Source organism: Pleurodeles waltl, chromosome 10 (assembly GCF_031143425.1).
Source record: "Pleurodeles waltl isolate 20211129_DDA chromosome 10, aPleWal1.hap1.20221129, whole genome shotgun sequence".
Classification (NCBI taxonomy): domain Eukaryota; kingdom Metazoa; phylum Chordata; class Amphibia; order Caudata; family Salamandridae; genus Pleurodeles; species Pleurodeles waltl.
In genome coordinates, this window is record NC_090449.1 from 9,464,654 (window position 1) to 9,483,734 (window position 19,081).

At 46.6% G+C, this 19,081-nt stretch overlaps 1 protein-coding gene across 2 annotated transcripts in view; it reads right to left on the reverse strand.

Annotated features, from left to right (window-relative positions):
- FAM120C (family with sequence similarity 120 member C) overlaps nt 1–19,081 on the reverse strand; it is a 564,585-nt gene that overhangs the window by 486,889 nt on the left and 58,615 nt on the right. The window lies entirely within an intron of this gene.

Sequence of the window (19,081 nt, forward strand, 5' to 3'; positions counted from 1 at the left end):
CACGAGACCGAGGGACTCCTACTTCGATTCCATTGCGCATGGGCATCGACTCCATCTTAGATTGTTTTCCCCGCAGAGGGTGAGGTAGGAGTTGTGTATGTTAGTAATAGTGCCCATGCAATGGGATGAATACGTATGTACATAATAAAGGTTAAAGTAATATATTTACAAATGTACAAATGTTGAAGATCTACTTCTAAACGGCTACAGGCTCCCGGGGAGGCGGGTGGGCGCATGTGAATCTGCAGCGACTCATGCCACGAACAGATGTACACTGGGTAAGTGACATTTTCCGTTCGATGGCATGTGTAGCTGCAGATACACATGCTGTGCACTGACTAGTAAGCAGTTATCTCCCCAAAAGCGGTGGTTCAGCCTGTAGGAGTTGAAGTTGTTTGAAACAATGTTCGTAGTACAGCTTGACCTACTGTGGCTTGTTGTGCAGTTAACACATCTACACAGTAGTGCTTGGTAAATGTATGAGGCGTAGACCATGTTGCTGCCTTACATATTTCGTTCATTGGAATATTTCCTAGAAAGGCCATGGTAGCCCCTTTCTTTCTGGTTGAGTGTGCCTTTGGTGTAATAGGCAGCTCTCTCTTTGCTTTAAGATAGCAGGTTTGAATACACTTAACTATCCACCTAGCAATGCCTTGTTTTGAAATTGGATTTCCTGTATGAGGTTTTTGAAAGGCAATAAATAGTTGTTTTGTTTTTCTAATTAGTTTCGTTCTGTCAATGTAGTACATTAGTGCTCTTTTTATGTCTAATGTATGTAGTGCTCTTTCAGCTACAGAATCTGGTTGTGGGAAGAACACTGGTAATTCTACTGTTTGATTTAAGTGGAACGGTGAGATAACCTTTGGTAAAAATTTAGGATTTGTTCTTAGAACTACTTTATTTTTATGTATCTGAATAAATGGTTCTTGTATGGTAAATGCTTGAATCTCGCTCACTCTTCTTAGAGATGTGATGGCAATCAAAAATGCAACTTTCCACGTTAAGTATTGCATTTCACAAGAATGCATGGGCTCGAAAGGTGGACCCATGAGTCTTGATAAGACAATGTTGAGGTTCCATGAAGGAACAGGTGGTGTTCTTGGTGGTATGATTCTCTTTAAGCCTTCCATAAATGCTTTAATGACTGGTATTTTAAATAGTGAAGTTGAATGAGTAATTTGTAGGTAAGCTGATATTGCGGTGAGATGTATTTTTATGGAAGAGAAAGCTAGATTTGATTTTTGCAAATGTAGTAAATATCCTACTATATCCTTTGGAGATGCGTGCAATGGCTGAATTTGATTATTCTGGCAGTAATACACAAATCTTTTCCACTTGTTTGCGTAGCAGTGTCTAGTGGTAGGTTTCCTAGCTTGTTTTATGACCTCCATACATTCTTGTGTGAGGTGCAAGTGTCCGAATTCTAGGATTTCAGGAGCCAAATTGCTAGATTCAAAGATGCTGGATTTGGATGTCTGATCTGTTGTTTGTGTTGTGTTAACAGATCTGGTTTGTTGGGTAGTTTGACATGAGGTACTACTGACAGGTCTAGTAGTGTCGTGTACCAAGGTTGCCTCGCCCATGTTGGTGCTATTAGTATGAGTTTGAGTTTGTTTTGACTCAACCTGTTTACTACATATGGAATGAGAGGGAGAGGGGGAAAAGCGTATGCAAAGATTCCTGACCAGTTCATCCATAGAGCATTGCCTTGGGATTGATCTTGTGGGTACCTGGATGCGAAGTTTTGGCATTTTGAGTTTTCCTTTGTTGCAAATAGATCTATTTGAGGCGTTCCCCAATTTTGAAAGTAATTGTTTAGTATTTGGGGGTGAATTTCCCATTCGTGGGTTTGTTGGTGATCTCGAGAGAGATTGTCTGCCAACTGGTTCTGAATCCCTGGAATAAATTGTGCTATTAGGCGAATGTGGTTGTGAATCGCCCAATGCCATATTTTCTGTGTCAGGAGGCACAACTGTGTTGAGTGTGTCCCTCCTTGTTTGTTTAGATAATACATTGTTGACATGTTGTCTGTTTTGACAAGAATGTATTTTTGGGTTATTATGGGTTGAAATGCTTTCAGCGCTAGAAATACTGCTAACATTTCCAAGTGATTTATGTGAAACTGTCTCTGATGTACGTCCCATTGTCCTTGGATGCTGTGTTGATTGAGGTGTGCTCCCCACCCTGTCATGGAAGCATCTGTCGTTATGACGTATTGTGGCACTGGGTCTTGGAAAGGCCGCCCTCGGTTTAAATTTGTACTGTTCCACCATAGAAGCGAGATGTATGTTTGTCGGTCTATCAACACCAGATCTAGAAGTTGACCCTGTGCTTGTGACCATTGTGATGCTAGGCACTGTTGTAAGGGTCGCATGTGCAATCTTGCGTTTGGGACAATGGCTATGCATGAAGACATCATGCCTAGTAGTTTCATTACCATTCTGACTTGTATCTTTTGTGTTGGATACATGGCCTGTATTACTTTGTGAAATGTTTGAACCCGTTGTGGACTTGGAGTGGCAATCCCTTTTGTTGTGTTGATTGTCGCTCCTAAGTATTGCTGCGTTTGACACGGCAAAAGGTGTGACTTCGCGTAGTTGATGGAGAAACCTAGCCTGTGAAGGGTTTGTATGACATATTTTGTGTGCTGTGAACACTGTTTTAGCGTGTTGGTTTTGATTAACCAGTCGTCTAAGTACGGGAACACATGTATTTGCTGCCTTCTGATATGTGCAGCTACTACTGCCAGGCATTTTGTAAAAACTCTTGGCGCAGTTGTTATTCCGAATGGCAACACTTTGAATTGGTAATGTATTCCTTGGAATACGAACCTTAGGTATTTCCTGTGTGAAGGATGTATTGGTATATGGAAATACGCATCTTTTAGATCAAATGTTGTCATGTAGTCTTGCTGTTTGAGCAGTGGGATTACGTCTTGTAATGTGACCATGTGAAAGAGGTCTGATTTTATGTAGGTATTTAGTGTTCTGAGATCTAGTATTGGTCTCAGAGTTTTGTCTTTTTTGGGTATTAGAAAGTACAGTGAGTAAACTCCTGTGTTTTTTTGTTGAGTTGGTACTAATTCTATTGCGTCCTTTTGTAGCAATGCTTGAACTTCTAGTCCTAGAAGATCTATATGTTGTTTTGACATATTGTGTGTTTTCGGTGGGACGTTTGGAGGGAATTGGCGAAATTCTATGCAATAACCATGCTGGATAATTGCTAAGACCCAAGTGTCTGTTGTTATTTCCTCCCAAAGTTTGTAAAATTGGCTTAGTCTTCCCCCCACAGGTGTTATGTGATGGGGTTGTGTGACTTGTAAGTCACTGCTTATTTTGAGGGGTTTTGGGGCCTTGGAATTTTCCTCTATTTTTTGGGAATTGGCCCCCTCTAAATTGCCCCCGAAAACCTCCCCTCTGATATTGACCCTGGTAGGTAGGCCTTGTTTGTGAGGTTGTGGTTTCTGTGGGTTGACCTCGAAACCCTCCCCTAAAAGGTGTTTTCCGAAATGTGCCTCTGCTCTGCGGGGAGTAGAGTGCGCCCATGGCTTTGGCTGTATCGGTGTCCTTTTTTAGTTTTTCGATGGCAGTGTCTACCTCCGGCCCAAACAATTGCTGTTCATTAAACGGCATATTGAGCACAGCCTGCTGGATTTCCGGTTTGAACCCAGAAGTGCGCATCCATGCGTGCCTTCGTATTGTGACTGCAGTGTTTATTGTCCTTGCAGCTGTATCTGCTGCATCCATGGAAGACCGTATCTGATTATTTGAAATACTTTGTCCCTCTTCCACCACCTGTTGCGCTCTTTTTTGGAACTCCTTGGGTAAGTGTTCGATGAAATGTTGCATTTCATCCCAATGAGCCCTGTCGTATCTTGCCAAAAGTGCCTGTGAATTGGCAATACGCCACTGATTTGCTGCTTGTGCTGCAACCCTTTTTCCCGCAGCATCAAATTTGTGGCTCTCCTGGTCTGGAGGTGGTGCGTCGCCTGAGGTATGAGAGTTGGCTCTCTTACGAGCTGCCCCCACAACTACTAAGTCTGGTGTTAGTTGTGTTGTAATATATATTGGATCTGTGGGCGGTGGCTTATATTTTTTCTCCACCCTCGGAGTTATGGCTCTGCCTTTAACTGGATCCTGAAAAATTTGTTTTGAATGTCTTAGCATTCCTGGGAGCATGGGAAGGCATTGATACTGGCTAAGGGTGGAGGATAGGGTGTTAAAGAGAAAGTCATCCTCAATTGGTTCCGAATGTAAGGAGACATTGTGAAACTCGGCTGCCCTAGCGACCACCTGTGTATAGGATGTACTGTCTTCAGGTGGTGACGGTTTTGTAGGATAAGAGTCTGGGCTATTGTCAGACACTGGAGCATCGTAGAGGTCCCATGCATCGGGATCATCCTGACTCATTGTGGTATGAGCTGGTGAGTGCATCAGTGGTGGAGTTGTTGCTGGTGATGCATGTATTGATGGTGGTGGAGACAGTGGTGGGGTTGTTTTCCTTGCCACCTTTGCCTGTGGTTGCTTGTCCTTTTGTTGAAAGGCAAGTTTCCTTTTTATTTTGATTGGAGGAAGAGTGGTTATCTTCCCTGTGTCCTCATGAATATGAAGCCTTCTTTGTGTGTAGTCAGGTTCTACATCTTGAAGCTCCTCTCCAAATCTATGTAATTGGGAGGTTAATCCTTGTTCCTCTGTATAGGAACTGGTTTTCGGCTCCGAGGCTGGCTGTTTCGGAACCGAAACCTTTTCGGAAGTCTTTTTAGGCTCCGAAGAAACCTTCTTTATTTTCGGCGTGGTGTCTCGGTGCCGAAATTCTTCGGTGCCGCTGTCTCTGTGCCGAAGTTTCTCGCAGCCTCTGTCTCGGCTCCGAGGTTGCTGTGTGGCGGTATCTCGACCGGAGTCGGATGACTTCGACACCAGCATGCCCTTTTTCGGTGCCTTGGATGGGTCACCTATTTTTCGGGTTAAGCCATGGCCTGTTGGCGGTGGCGTCCCCTGGGCTTTTGTAGACTTCTCGTGAGTCTTGATTTTCGACGTCTTACTCACGGTTTTGGTTGTTTCTTCGGCGTCGAGTTCTTCCGAATCCGACTCGCGGACGGAGAAAGCTTCTTCTTCCTCCTCGAAACGATCTTGACCTGTCGGTGTGGACGCCATTTGTAGTCTCCTGGCTCTTCGGTCTCTCAGCGTCTTCCTCGACCGAAACGCTCGACAGGCTTCACAAGTATCCTCCTTGTGCTCGGGGGACAAGCACAAGTTACAGACCAGATGGTGATCCGTATACGGATACTTGTGATGGCATTTTGGGCAGAAACGGAATGGGGTCTGTTCCATGAGCCTTGAAGTCGCACGTGGCCGGGCCGACCAGGCCCCGACGGGGGATCAAAAAACCCCGAAGGGCCACCGGAGCTCTTCAAAATTCGGTGTTGATTTGTTCTAACTAACCCGATACCGAACGCAAACAATACCGACGTTTTTTTCTGAGATTCTAACTAACTTTCCGACCCGAAACACGGATCGAAAAGGAACACGTCCGAACCCGATGGTGGAAAAAAAACAATCTAAGATGGAGTCGACGCCCATGCGCAATGGAATCAAAGTAGGAGGAGTCCCTCGGTCTCGTGACTCGAAAAGACTTCTTCGAAGAAAAACAACTTGTAACACTCCGAGCCCAACACCAGACGGCGGACTGTGCACAGCATGTGTATCTGCAGCTACACATGCCATCGAACATATATATATATATATATATATATATATAAATATCATAAAAACAAACACATAATAAAGAATAAAGTATACTGATCCGATATAACTTCTGAGGCAGCTTAATAGAGACCTGGAAGAGTCATTAGAAGCATCTGCTTCTTGAAGTAAGTGCCCTCACCCACCAAAAGGTGGCATGCTTCATCATCAGGCCTGCTCCTCTTTGGGCCAGTGCTGTAATACCAAACAGGCCTCATGAAGGGGCACTTTGCCAGAGATCTTTTGTTGTAAATCATCTTTAAGCACCTCGAGCAGGGGATTGACTCCAGGAGATAAATTAGAAGATTGGATAAGTACAAATTAACATTACCTATAAGTCTGCGAAAGACTCTGCTTTTAACAGAAATCAAATGTGTTTACATTGATGCTAATTCATGGTCGTCATGTTTCATGCCCATTATGTCAAAGAATGTTCAAGTGGCATTTCATCAGGTCCTAAACTAAACCTAACCTTTTATCAAGAGGGAAAGGAGACCTCCAAGCGTGAATAAGTATCCCTACCTCTGTGAACAACGTGTAGTTCGATACCGGTATTGGGTAAGGAGGTAGGCTCAGTTACTTGCGACACACTCCGCACAAAGCCATTGAGCGGTGTACGTCCTCGATAACCAATGGGCCCATTATAAACTTTAGAAAGGTCTTCGATATATAGAACACATACATGGCAGTGCAAATTGTCTATACTTTTAGCTAACCTACACGTTGGTCACAGAGGTGGGGAATACTTATACACAATGGAGGCTCGCCTTTTACTCTTCCCCCTCCCTTTTCAGCTTGTAATTAGCTGATGCACCTCAAAGAGGTGACAGCGACTAGGAAAGTAACCTTCCAAAACCACAAATGCAGTGGGCATTAGTGTAAAGGTTGAAAAGGTCAGTCCATAAGATACGGTACTGAGGTTCCAGACAGCAGTGGGAGTTACCCTGGGAGATATGACTCTTTTGAACCCTTCCATTAAAGCCTTTATAAGAGGGACCCTAAACAAGGAAGCGTGCTTCCTATTCTGCAAGTAAGCTGTGAATGCAGCAAGATGTAGTCATACGGAAGTGTAAGTTAAACCAAATCGTTAGATTAATTTGCTTGGTGTTCGGATGTCTCCTATTGTCTTGGTTCTGCGTGAGAAGGTCTGGCCTGCTAAACAGCTTCTTGAGGGAAACCAGTGACCAGCTTAGAAGGACTGGAAAGTAGGGTTGTCTGGCGGTAGCCACCAGGATGAGAGTGAGTGATGTCTGCTGAAGCTACTGAACCATGTATGAAAGAAGTGGGAGAAGCAGAAAAAAGTATGCAAATATTCTTGACCAGTTCATCCATAGAGCATTGACTGCGGGTGTGGAAACCTGGAGGCAAACCTTTGACATTTTGCGTTTTGGACAGTGGCTGTAGGAAGCTGGCCTGGTGTGTGGTGAGCACCTATGGTGTTATCACCTTATACCAGGTCCTGGTATCCCTTATTAGTGAGGGGTAGGCAGTATCTAGGAAGCCAGGGCTCTCTAGGGGTAGCTGTGGATGAGAAGGCAAGACTTATCGAGGAGACATGCCAAGCTTATGTAGTACCATTGTAGTCACAAAGCACTTACACACATGAAAAAAACACAGTGTTCCAAAAATAAAGGTCCTTTATTACACTAAAAAAATTACTAAAATACTAAACGTGCAACACTCGACTAGCAGGTAAGTAAACGCACTATTATATACACCTTAGTAATCAGGAATAGGCACAGAAAGCAATAGAAAATGGTGAAATAACAGTAAACAATAAAGACTCTCAGGGGAGACCAAACAATATACTAAAAAAAAATGGAAGGCGAGAGGTGGACACTCCCACCCACGCAAGTGGAATCTGTAAAGGGACTAAAGCTGGAGGAACTAGGAACCCCAAAAGGTAAGTACTAGAGCACTGCCCGGCGACCACGAGAGAGGAGGTTAAGTACCTGGTCTAGGAAAGTACCCTCTTTCTTGGCCTAGTTACCCCTATTTTCTATCTGTTGTCAATATGTTTGAATGCGTTGTAAGGAAATGCCTCCTTGGCATGGTTACCCCCTGACTTTTTGCCTATGCTGATTGTAAAGAAATGGCTCCCTGTTGCAGTTACCCCCCACTTTTTGCCTGATACTGATGCTGACTTGACTGAGAAGTGTGCTGCGACTCTGCTAACCAGGCCCCAGCACCAGTGTTCTTTCACCTAAAATGTACCATTGTCTCCACAATTGGCACAACCCTGGCATCCAGGTAAGTCCCTTGTAACTGGTACCCCTGGTACCAAGGGCCCTGATGCCAGGGAAGGTCTCTAAGGGCTGCAGCATGTCTTATGCCACCCTAGGGACCCCTCACACAGCACAGACACACTGCTTGCCAGCTTGTGTGTGCTGGTGGGGAGAAAATGACTAAGTCGACATGGCACTCCCCTCAGGGTGCCATGCCAACCTCACACTGCCTATGGCATAGGTAAGTCACCCCTCTAACAGGCCTTACAGCCCTAAGGCAGGGTGCACTATACCACAGGTGAGGGCATAGGTGCATGAGCACCATGCCCCTACAGTGTCTAAGCAAAACCTTAGACATTGTAAGTGCAGGGTAGCCATAAGAGCATATGGTCTGGGAGTCTGTCAAAAACTAACTCCACAGCTCCATAATGGCTACACTGAATACTGGGAAGTTTGGTACCAAACTTCTCAGAATAATAAACCCACACTGATGCCAGTGTTGGATTTATTAAAAAATGCACACAGAGGGCATCTTAGAGATGCCCCCTGTATTTTACCCAATTGTTCAGTGCAGGACTGACTGGTCTCTGCCAGCCTGCTGCTGAGAGACGAGTTTCTGACCCCATGCAGTGAGAGCCTTTGTGCTCTCTGAGGACAGAAACAAAGCCTGCTCTGGGTAGAGGTGCTTCACACCTCCCCCCTGCAGGAACTGTAACACCTAGCAGTGAGCTTCAAAGGCTCAAGCTTCGTGTTACAATGCCCCAGGGCACTCCAGCTAGTGGAGATGCCCGACCCCTGGACCCAACCCCCACTTTTGGCGGCAAGTCCAGGAGAGATAATGAGAAAAACAAGGAGGAGTCACTGGCCAGTCAGGACAGACCCTAAGGTGTCCTGAGCTGAGGTGACTCTGACTTTTAGAAATCCTCCATCTTGTAGAAGGAGGATTCCCCCAATAGGAATAGGGATGTGCCCCCCTCCCCTCACGGAGGAGGCACAAAAAGGGTGTACCCACCCTCAAGGACAGTAGCCATTGGCTACTGCCCTCCCAGACCTAAACACACCCCTAAATTCAGTATTTAGGGGCTCCCCAGAACCTAGGAACTCAGATTCCTGCAACTTACAAGAAGAAGAGGACTGCTGAGCTGAAAACCCCTGCAGAAGAAGAAAGAAGACACCAACTGCTTTGGCCCCAGTCCTACCGGCCTGTCTCCTGCCTTCCAAAGAAACCTGCTCCAGCGACGCTTTCCCCAGGACCAGCGACCTCTGAATCCTCAGAGGACTGCCCTGCTTCAAGAAAGACTAGAAACTCCCGAGGACAGCGGCCCTGTTCCAAAAAGACTGCAACTTTGTGACAGAGGAGCAGATTTAAAGACCCCTGCAATCCCCGCAAGAAGCGTGAGACTTGCAACACTGCACCCGGCGACCCCGACTCGACTGGTGGAGAACCAACACCTCAGGGAGGACCCTCCGGAGACTCCGAGACTGTGAGTAACCAAAGTTGTCCCCCCTGAGCCCCCACAGCGACGCCTGCATAGGGAATCCCCAGGCTCCCCCTGACCGCGACTGCCTGACTCTAAAATCCCGACGGCTGGAAAGGCCCTGCACCCGCAGCCCCCAGCACCTGAAGGATCGGAACTTCAGTGCAGAAGTGACCCCCAGGAGGCCCTCTCCCTTGCCCAGGTGGTGGCTACCCCGAGGAGCCCCCCCCTTGCCTGCCTGCATCGCTGAAGAGACCCCTTGGTCTCCCATTGATTTACATTGGAAACCTGACGCTTGTTTCTACACTGCACCCGGCCGCCCCAGTGCCGCTGAGGGTGTACTTTTTGTGTGAACTTGTGTCCCCCCCGGTGCCCTACAAAACCCCCCTGGTCTGCCCTCCGAGGACGCGGGTACTTACCTGCTGGCAGACTGGAACCGGGGCACCCCCTTCTCTCCATTGAAGCCTATGCGTTTTGGGCACCACTTTGAACTCTGCACCTGACCGGCCCTGAGCTGCTGGTGTGGTAACTTTGGGGTTGCTCTGAACCCCCAACGGTGGGCTACCTTGGACCCCAATTTGAACCCCGTAGGTGGTTAACTTACCTGCAAGAACTAACATTACTTTACCTCCCCTAGGAACTGTGAAAATTGCACTAAGTGTCCACTTTTAAAACAGCTAAGTGTGTTTTATGTAACAAGTATATATGCTATTGTGATTATTCAAAGTTCCTAAAGTACTTACCTGCAATACCTTTCAAATGAGATATTACATGTAGAATTTGAACCTGTGGTTCTTAAAATAAACTAAGAAAATATATTTTTCTATAACAAAACCTATTGGCCTGGATTTGTCTCTGAGTGTGTGTTCCTCATTTATTGCCTGTGTGTATGTACAACAAATGCTTAACACTACTCCTTGGATAAGCCTACTGCTCGACCACACTACCACAAAATAGAGCATTAGTATTATCTCTTTTTGCCACTATCTTACCTCTAAGGGGAACCCTTGGACTCTGTGCATACTATTCCTTACTTTGAAATAGTGCATACAGAGCCAACTTCCTACATTGGTGGCAGCGGTGGGATACAAGACTTTGCATTTGCTGGACTACTCAGCCAATACCTGATCACACGACAAATTCCAAAAATTGTCATTAGAAATTGATTTTTGCAATTTGAACTATTTTTCTAAATTTTTAAAAGACCTGCTAGGGCCTTGTGTTAGTCCCTGATAGCATTTCTTTTAGAGTTTAAAAGTTTTGTGAAAGTTTGAATTAGATTCTAGAACTAATTTTAGATTCTTAAAAAGTATTCCAACTTTTAGAAACATAATGCCTGGTGCAGATGTGAATGTGGAGGAACTCGACCTCACACCTTACCTCCATCTTAAGATGAGGGAGCTAAGGTCACTCTACAAAATAAAGAAAATCACAATTGGCTTAAGACCCTCCAAACAACAGCTCCAGGAGCTTTTGGCAGAGTTTGAAAAAGCCAACCCCTCTGAGGATGACAACCCAGAGGATGATGTTAGTGACATGGAGGAGAATTCCCACCTTCCAGTCCTAACTAGGGAACCCAGGGACCCTCAATCCCTGATTCCAACTGTGATAGTCAGAGATGCAGCTTCCCTCACAGGAGGGGCCAGCACCTCTGAAATCACTGAGGATAGCCTCAGTGAAGAGGACCTCCTGCTAGCCAGGATGGCCAAAAGATTGGCTTTGGAAAGTCGGATCCTAGCCATAGAAAGGGAAAGACAAGAGATGGGCCTAGGTCCCATCAATAGTGGCAGCAACATAAATAGGGTCAGAGATTCTCCTGACATGTTGAAAATCCCTAAAGGGATTGTAACTAAATATGAAGACGGTGATGACATCACCAAATGGTTCGCAGCTTTTGAGAGGGCTTGTGTAACCAGAAAAGTAAGCAGATCTCACTGGGGTGCTCTCCTTTGGGAAATGTTCACTGGAAAGTGTAGGGAAAGACTCCTCACACTCTCTAGAAAAGATGCAGAATCTTATGACCTCATGAAGGGAACCCTGATTGAGGGCTTTGGATTCTCCACTGAGGAGTATAGAATTAGATTCAGGGGGGCTCAAAAATCCTCGAGCCAGACCTGGGTTGATTTTGTAGACTACTCAGTGAAAACACTGGATGGTTGGGTAACTGGAAATGAAGTGCATGACTATGTTGGGCTTTATAATTTGTTTATGAAAGAACACATTTTAAGTAACTGCTTCAATGAAAAGTTGCATCAGTATCTGGTAGACCTAGGACCAACTTCTCCCCAAGAATTGGGAAAGAAGGCGGACCATTGGGTCAAGACTAGGGTGACCAAGACCTCCACAGGGGGTGACCAAAAGAAAGGGGTCACAAAGCCTCCCCAGGGGAAGAGTGTTGAGACATCCAAAGGTAAAAATAGTAAAGAGTCTTCTACAGGCCCCCAAAAACCTGCACAGGAGGGTGGGCCCAGAGCCTCTTCACAATCCAATTTTGGGTAGAAGGGTAAAAACTTTGATCCCAAAAAGGCCTGGTGTCGTAGCTGTAATCAGCCTGGACACCAAACTGGAGACAAGGCCTGTCCCAAGAAAAGTACCACTTCTAACTCCACTACAGCTAACACTGGAATGGCCAGTCTCCAAGTGGGATCAACAGTGTGCCCAGAGCAAATCAGGTGTCACACTGAAGCTACATTAGTCTCTGAGGGTGGGGTGGATTTAGCCACACTGGCTGCCTGGCCCCCTAACATGCAAAAATACAGGCAGCAGCTCTTAATTAATGGGACAAGTGTAGAAGGCCTGAAGGATACAGGTGCCAGTGTCACCATGGTGACAGAGAAACTGGTTTCCCCTGGTCAATACCTGGCTGGACAAACTTATCCAGTCACCAACGCTGACAATCAGACTAAAGTACATCCCATGGCTATGGTAACTTTAGAGTGGGGAGGGGTCAATGGCATGAAACAGGTGGTGGTCTCCTCAAATATCCCTGTAGACTGTTTGCTTGGAAATGACCTGGAGTCCTCAGCATGGGCTGAGGTAGAACTGAAAACCCATGCAGCCATGCTGGGTATCCCTGAACTGGTGTGTGTCAAGACAAGGGCACAGTGCAAGGCTCAGGGTGAAAAAGTAGTGTTGGAGCCTGGAAAAAGGGCCCAACCTACCAAGAGAAAAGGAAAGACAACTGGGGAACCAGTTGCAACACAACAAGAAAAAGAGAACCTCTCTTCTCAGGAAGAAGTTCTGCCCTCTGAGGGAACTGAGCCTATGGAGTTAGGACCTTATCAGGTTGAGCTCCTAGGCCCAGGGGGACCCTCAAGGGAGCAGTTGTGTAAGGGGCAAGAAACCTGTCCCTCGCTTGAAGGCCTTAGGCAGCAAGCTGCTGAAGAGTCCAATGGAAAGAAAACAGGAACACATAGGGTCTATTGGGAAGATGGACTCCTTTACACTGAGGCAAGAGATCCCAAACCTGGTGCCACTAGGAGAGTGGTAGTGCCTCAGGAGTTTAGGGAGTTCATTCTGACCTTAGCCCATGATATTCCTCTTGCTGGGCATTTGGGACAGACCAAGACGTGGGAGAGACTAGTCAACCACTTCTACTGGCCCAACATGTCCCAGAAGGTCAAGGAGTTTTGTGTCTCCTGTGCCACCTGTCAAGCCAGTGGTAAGACAGGTGGACACCCAAAGGCCCCCCTCATTCCACTTCCAGTGGTAGGGGTCCCCTTTCAAAGAGTGGGTGTGGACATAGTGGGTCCACTTGAACCTCCCACAGCCTCAGGGAACCTATACATACTAGTAGTAGTGGATCATGCTACTAAATACCCTGAAGCAATTCCCCTTAGGTCGACTACTGCCCCTGCAGTAGCCAAGGCACTCATTGGTATCTTTACCAGAGTGGGTTTTCCTAAAGAGGTGGTGTCTGACAGAGGTAACAACTTTATGTCAGCATACCTGAAACACATGTGGAATGAGTGGGGGTGACTTACAAATTCACCACACCATACCGTCCACAAACCAATGGTCTTGTTGAGAGATTCAACAAAACATTGAAAGGCATGATCATGGGGCTCCCTGAAAAACTCAAAAGGAGATGGGATGTCCTCTTGCCATGTCTGCTTTTCGCTTACAGAGAGGTGCCTCAGAAGGGAGTAGGGTTCTCACCCTTTGAACTTCTGTTTGGCCACCCTGTAAGGGAACCACTAGCTCTTGTGAAAGAAGGCTGGGAGAGACCTCTTCATGAGCCTAAACAAGATATAGTGGACTATGTACTTGGCCTACGTTCAAGGATGGCAGAGTACATGGAAAAGGCAAGCAAAAACCTTGAGGCCAGCCAACAGCTCCAGAAGTTTTGGTATGACCAAAAGGCTGCAATGGTTGAATTTCAACCTGGGAAGAAAGTCTGGGTTTTGGAGCCTGTGGCTCCCAGGGCACTTCAGGACAGATGGAGTGGCCCTTACCCAGTACAAGAAAAGAAGAGTCAGGTCACCTACCTGGTGGACCTAGGCACTAGCAGGACCCCCAAGAGGGTGATCCATGTGAACCGCCTTAAGCTCTTCCATGACAGGGCTGATGTGAATCTGTTGATGGTAACAGTTGAGTCCCAGGAAGCTGAGAGTGAACCTCTCCCTGATCTCCTCTCCACAAACCCTAAAGATGGCTCAGTTGATGGAGTGATCTATTCAGACACCGTCTCTAGCCAACAGCAATCTGACTGTAGGAAGGTCCTGCAACAGTTTGCTGAGCTCTTTTCCCTAACCCCTGGTCAGACACACCTGTGTACCCATGATGTGGACACAGGAGACAGCATGCCTGTCAAAAACAAAATGTTCAGACAGTCTGACCAAGTTAAGGAAAGCATCAAGGTGGAAGTCCACAAGATGCTGGAATTGGGAGTCATTGAGCACTCTGACAGCCCCTGGGCTAGCCCAGTGGTCTTAGTCCCCAAACCTCACACCAAAGATGGAAAGAGAGAGATGAGGTTTTGTGTGGACTACAAAGGACTTAATTCTGTCACCAAGACAGATGCCCATCCCATTCCAAGGGCTGATGAACTGATTGACAAATTAGGTGCTGCCAAATTCTTAAGTACCTTTGACTTAACTGCAGGGTACTGGCAAATCAAAATGGCACCAGGAGCAAAAGAAAAGACAGCATTCTCCACACCTGATGGGCATTATCAGTTTACTGTTATGCCCTTTGGTTTAAAGAATGCCCCTGCCACCTTCCAAAGGTTGGTGAATCAAGTCCTTGCTGGCTTGGAGTCCTTTAGTGCACCTTATGTTGACGATATTGCAGTCTTTAGCTCCAGCTGGCAGGATCACCTGGTCCACCTGAAGAAGGTTTTGAAGGCTCTGCAATCAGCAGGCCTCTCTATCAAGGCATCCAAATGCCAGATAGGGCAGGGAACTGTGGTTTACTTGGGACACCTTGTAGGTGGAGGCCAAGTTCAGCCACTCCAGGCTAAGATCCAGACTATTCTGGACTGGGCAGCTCCAAAAACCCAGACTCAAGTCAGGGCATTCCTTGGCTTGACTGGGTATTACAGGGGGTTTGTGAAGGGATATGGATCCATAGTGACAGTCCTCACAGAACTTACCTCCAAAAAAATGCCCAAGAAAGTAAACTGGACTGTAGAATGCCAACAGGCCTTTGACACCCTGAAACAAGCAATGTGCACAGCACCAGTTCTAAAAGCTCCAGATTACTCCAAGCAGTTCATTGTGCAGACAGATGCCTCTGAACATAGGATAGGGGCAGTTTTGTCCCAAACAAATGAGGATGGCCTTGACCAGCCTGTTGCTTTCATTAGCAGGAGGTTACTCCCCGGGGAGCAGCGTTGGAGTGCCATTGAGAGGGAGGCCTTTGCTATGGTTTGGTCCCTGAAGAACCTGAGACTATACCTCTTTGGTACTCACTCTGTAGTTCAAACTGGCCACAGACCTCTCAGATGGCTGATGCAAATGAAAGGTGAAGATCCAAAACTGTTGAGGTGGTCCATCTCCCTACAGGGAATGGACTTTATAGTGGAACACAGACCTGGGACTGCCCATGCCAATGCAGATGGCCTTTCCAGGTTCTTCCACTTAGAAAATGAAGACTCTCTTGGGAAAGGTTAGTCTCATCCTCTTTCGTTTGGGGGGGTGTTGTGTAAGGAAATGCCTCCTTGGCATGGTTACCCCCTGACTTTTTGCCTTTGCTGATGCTAAGTTTCGATTTGAAAGTGTGCTGAGGCCTGCTAACCAGGCCCCAGCACCAGTGTTCTTTCCCTAACCTGTACTTTTCCACAATTGGCACACCCTGGCATCCAGATAAGTCCCTTGTAACTGGTACCTCTGGTACCAAGGGCCCTGATGCCAGGGAAGGTCTCTAAGGGCTACAGCATGTCTTATGCCACCCTGGGGACCCCTCACTCAGCACAGACACACTGCTTGCCAGCTTGTGTGTGCTGGTGGGGAGAAAATGACTAAGTCGACATGGCACTCCCCTCAGGGTGCCATGCCAACCTCACACTGCCTATGGCATAGATAAGTCACCCCTCTAGCAGGCCTTACTATACCACAGGTGAGGGCATAGGTGCATGAGCACTATGCCCCTACAGTGTCTAAGCAAAACTTTAGACATTGTAAGTGCAGGGTAGCCATAAGAGTGTATGGTCTGGGAGTCTGTCATACACACACTCCATGGCACCATAATGGCTACACTGAAAACTGGGAAGTTTGGTATCAAACTTCTCAGCACAATAAATGCACACTGATGCCAGTGTACATTTTATTGTGAAATACACCCAGAGGGCATCTTAGAGATGCCCCCTGAAAACATACCCGACTTCCAGTGTGGGCTGACTAGTTTTGCCAGCCTGCCACACACCAGACATGTTGCTGGCCACATGGGGAGAGTGCCTTTGTCACTCTGTGGCTAGTAACAAAGCCTGTACTGGGTGGAGGTGCTTCTCACCTCCCCCTGCAGGAACTGTAACACATGGCGATGAGCCTCAAAGGCTCACCCCCTTTGTTACAGCGCCACAGGGCATCCCAGCTAGTGGAGATGCCCGCCCCCTCCGGCCACGGCCCCACTTTTGGTGGCAAGGCCGGAGGAGATAATGAGAAAAACAAGGCGGAGTCACTGGCCAGTCAGGACAACCCCTAAGGTGTCCTGAGCTGCGGTGACTCTGACTTTTAGAAATCCTCCATCTTTCAGATGGAGGATTCCCCCAATAGGATTAGGGATGTGCCCCCCTCCCCACAGGGAGGAGACACAAAGAGGGTGTAGCCACTCTCAGGGCTAGTAGCCATTGGCTACTAACACCCCAGACCTAAACACACCCCTAAATTGAGTATTTAGGGTCCCCCCAGAACCTAGGAAGAGAGATTCCTGCAACCTGAAGCTGAAGAAGGACTGGTGACCTGAAGCCCTGCAGAGAAGACGGAGACACCAACTGCTTTGGCCCCAGCCCTACCGGCCTGTCTCCCCACTTCAAAAAAAACTGCAACAGCGACGCGTCCCTAAGGGTCCAGCGACCTCTGAAGCCTCAGAGGACTACCCTGCATCTAAAAGGACCAAGAACTCCTGAGGACAGTGGCCCTGTTCCAAAGAAACTGCAACCTTACAACAAAGAAGCAACTTTTAAAGACCACACATTTCCCGCCGGAAGCGTGAGACTTTCCACTCTGCACCCGAAGCCCCCGGCTCGAGCTGAAGAAAACTAACACTACAGGGAGGACTGCCCAGCGACTGCGAGCCTGTGAGTAGCCAGAGTTGACCACCCTGAGCCCCCACAGCGGCGCCTGCAGAGGGAATCCAGAGGCTCCCCCTGACCGCGACAGCCTGCTTCAAAGAACCCGACGCCTGGTAAACACACTGCACCCACAGCCCCCAGGACCTGACGGATCCGACTTCCAGTGCAGGAGTGAGCCCCCCAGGTGGTGGCTACCCCGAGGAGTCCCCCCCCCCCCCCCTTTTGCCTGCCTGCATCGCTGAAGAGACCCCTGGGTCTCCCACTGAAACCTATTGCAAACCCAACGCCTGTTTGCACACTGCACCCGGCCGCCCCTGTGCCGCTGAGGGTGTACTTTCTGTGCCTGCTTGTGTCCCCCCCGGTGCCCTACAAAACCCCCCTGGTCTGCCCTCCAACCCTGTAAGTGCTTTACTTACCTGTGAAACTATCAAACACTTACCTCCCCCAGGAACTGTTGAATTTTGCACAGTGGCCAATTTTAAAATAGCTTATTGCCATTTTTGCCAAAACTGTACATGCTATTGTGATGATTAAAAGTTCCTAAGATACCTGAGTGAAATACCTTTCATTTAAACTATTGTTTGTATATCTTGAACCTGTGGTTCTTAAAATAAACTAAGAAAATATATTTTTCTATATAAAAACCTATTGGCCTGGAATTGTCTTTGAGTGTGTGTTCCTCATTTATTGCCTGTGTGTGTACAACAAATGCTTAACACTACTCTCTGATAAGCCTACTGCTCGACCACACTACCACAAAATAGAGCATTAGAATTATCTCTTTTTGCCACTATCTTAGCTCTAAGGGGAACCCTTGGACTCTGTGCATGCTATTTCTTACTTTGAAATAGTACATACAGAGCCAACTTCCTACATAATGGAACTGCAAGTTGACTTGCAATACCCTAATAATATAACTGTCCACAAACCACTTAAATCTTTGGTGCGTTGTTCTTTCATATGAAAGAAGTAGCATGCATGCAAATATGAGGAATAAAAGCAGAATCTCTACTTTAAATGAAACAAAAAAAAAAAAAAAAATATATTTATTAAAAAAAAGATATAAGATCAACTTAAATCAAGTCAATTTATTTTCTTAAAAGTTGTGTACCTCAATGTTTAGAAAGATGCAGATTATAGATTGCAGCCATAAATATCTCCTTGCTGCTGCTTTCCTGGTCATACAGAAAAACAAAGCTAAAGGAAAAGCCAAATCTCTTTTTAACTTTTATACCTACAGCTTTTATTATGCTTTGTGTATGGCTTTCAACTTGGCTGCTGGTTTTGGCAACACTCAAACTTTAATAAATCATAAAACAATTTATTACAGTTGCGCAACTAGGTCACTTCTTTGTTACAGGTGAGTAGGTGCAGCACAAGTCACCTGTAACAAAGAAGAGGGCTGGTTGTGCTTGCCTTTTCAGTGGCTAATGTAAAGCTGACTTAAAATTTGAGGTCAGATGAGGTATTTAACAAGCACATCTTATTAAGCTAAATAATTTTATAACAGTATTCAAACTTTAATCAGTTGCTGATCACATTAATGTCTAATGAGTCATTACATTCTTATGTCCCTGAATACCAGTAAAACAAACATTTGCAATGCAACGGGTCTCGCATTTCTCCGAGTTAGAACTATTAGCAGTTGTAAACTCCCAACCAGACTTTTCTTGCCTCATTAAATGGAGAAAAAAAACAAGCGCGATTGCGCTGCTAAAAAATGGAAATAGAAACGGTCTCAGGGTCCATGTCATGCAAAGCGCTTGACTTCTGCCAAGCGAGATCGCTCTGCGAAAAAAGAGAAAAAGTAGTCCACAAACCGGACGGAAAACAGCGAGCCTCGTATGTTTTCAGTACTTGGCCGCTGCGCTCGAGGAGGGCTAACCACCGGAAAAGGCATGACGT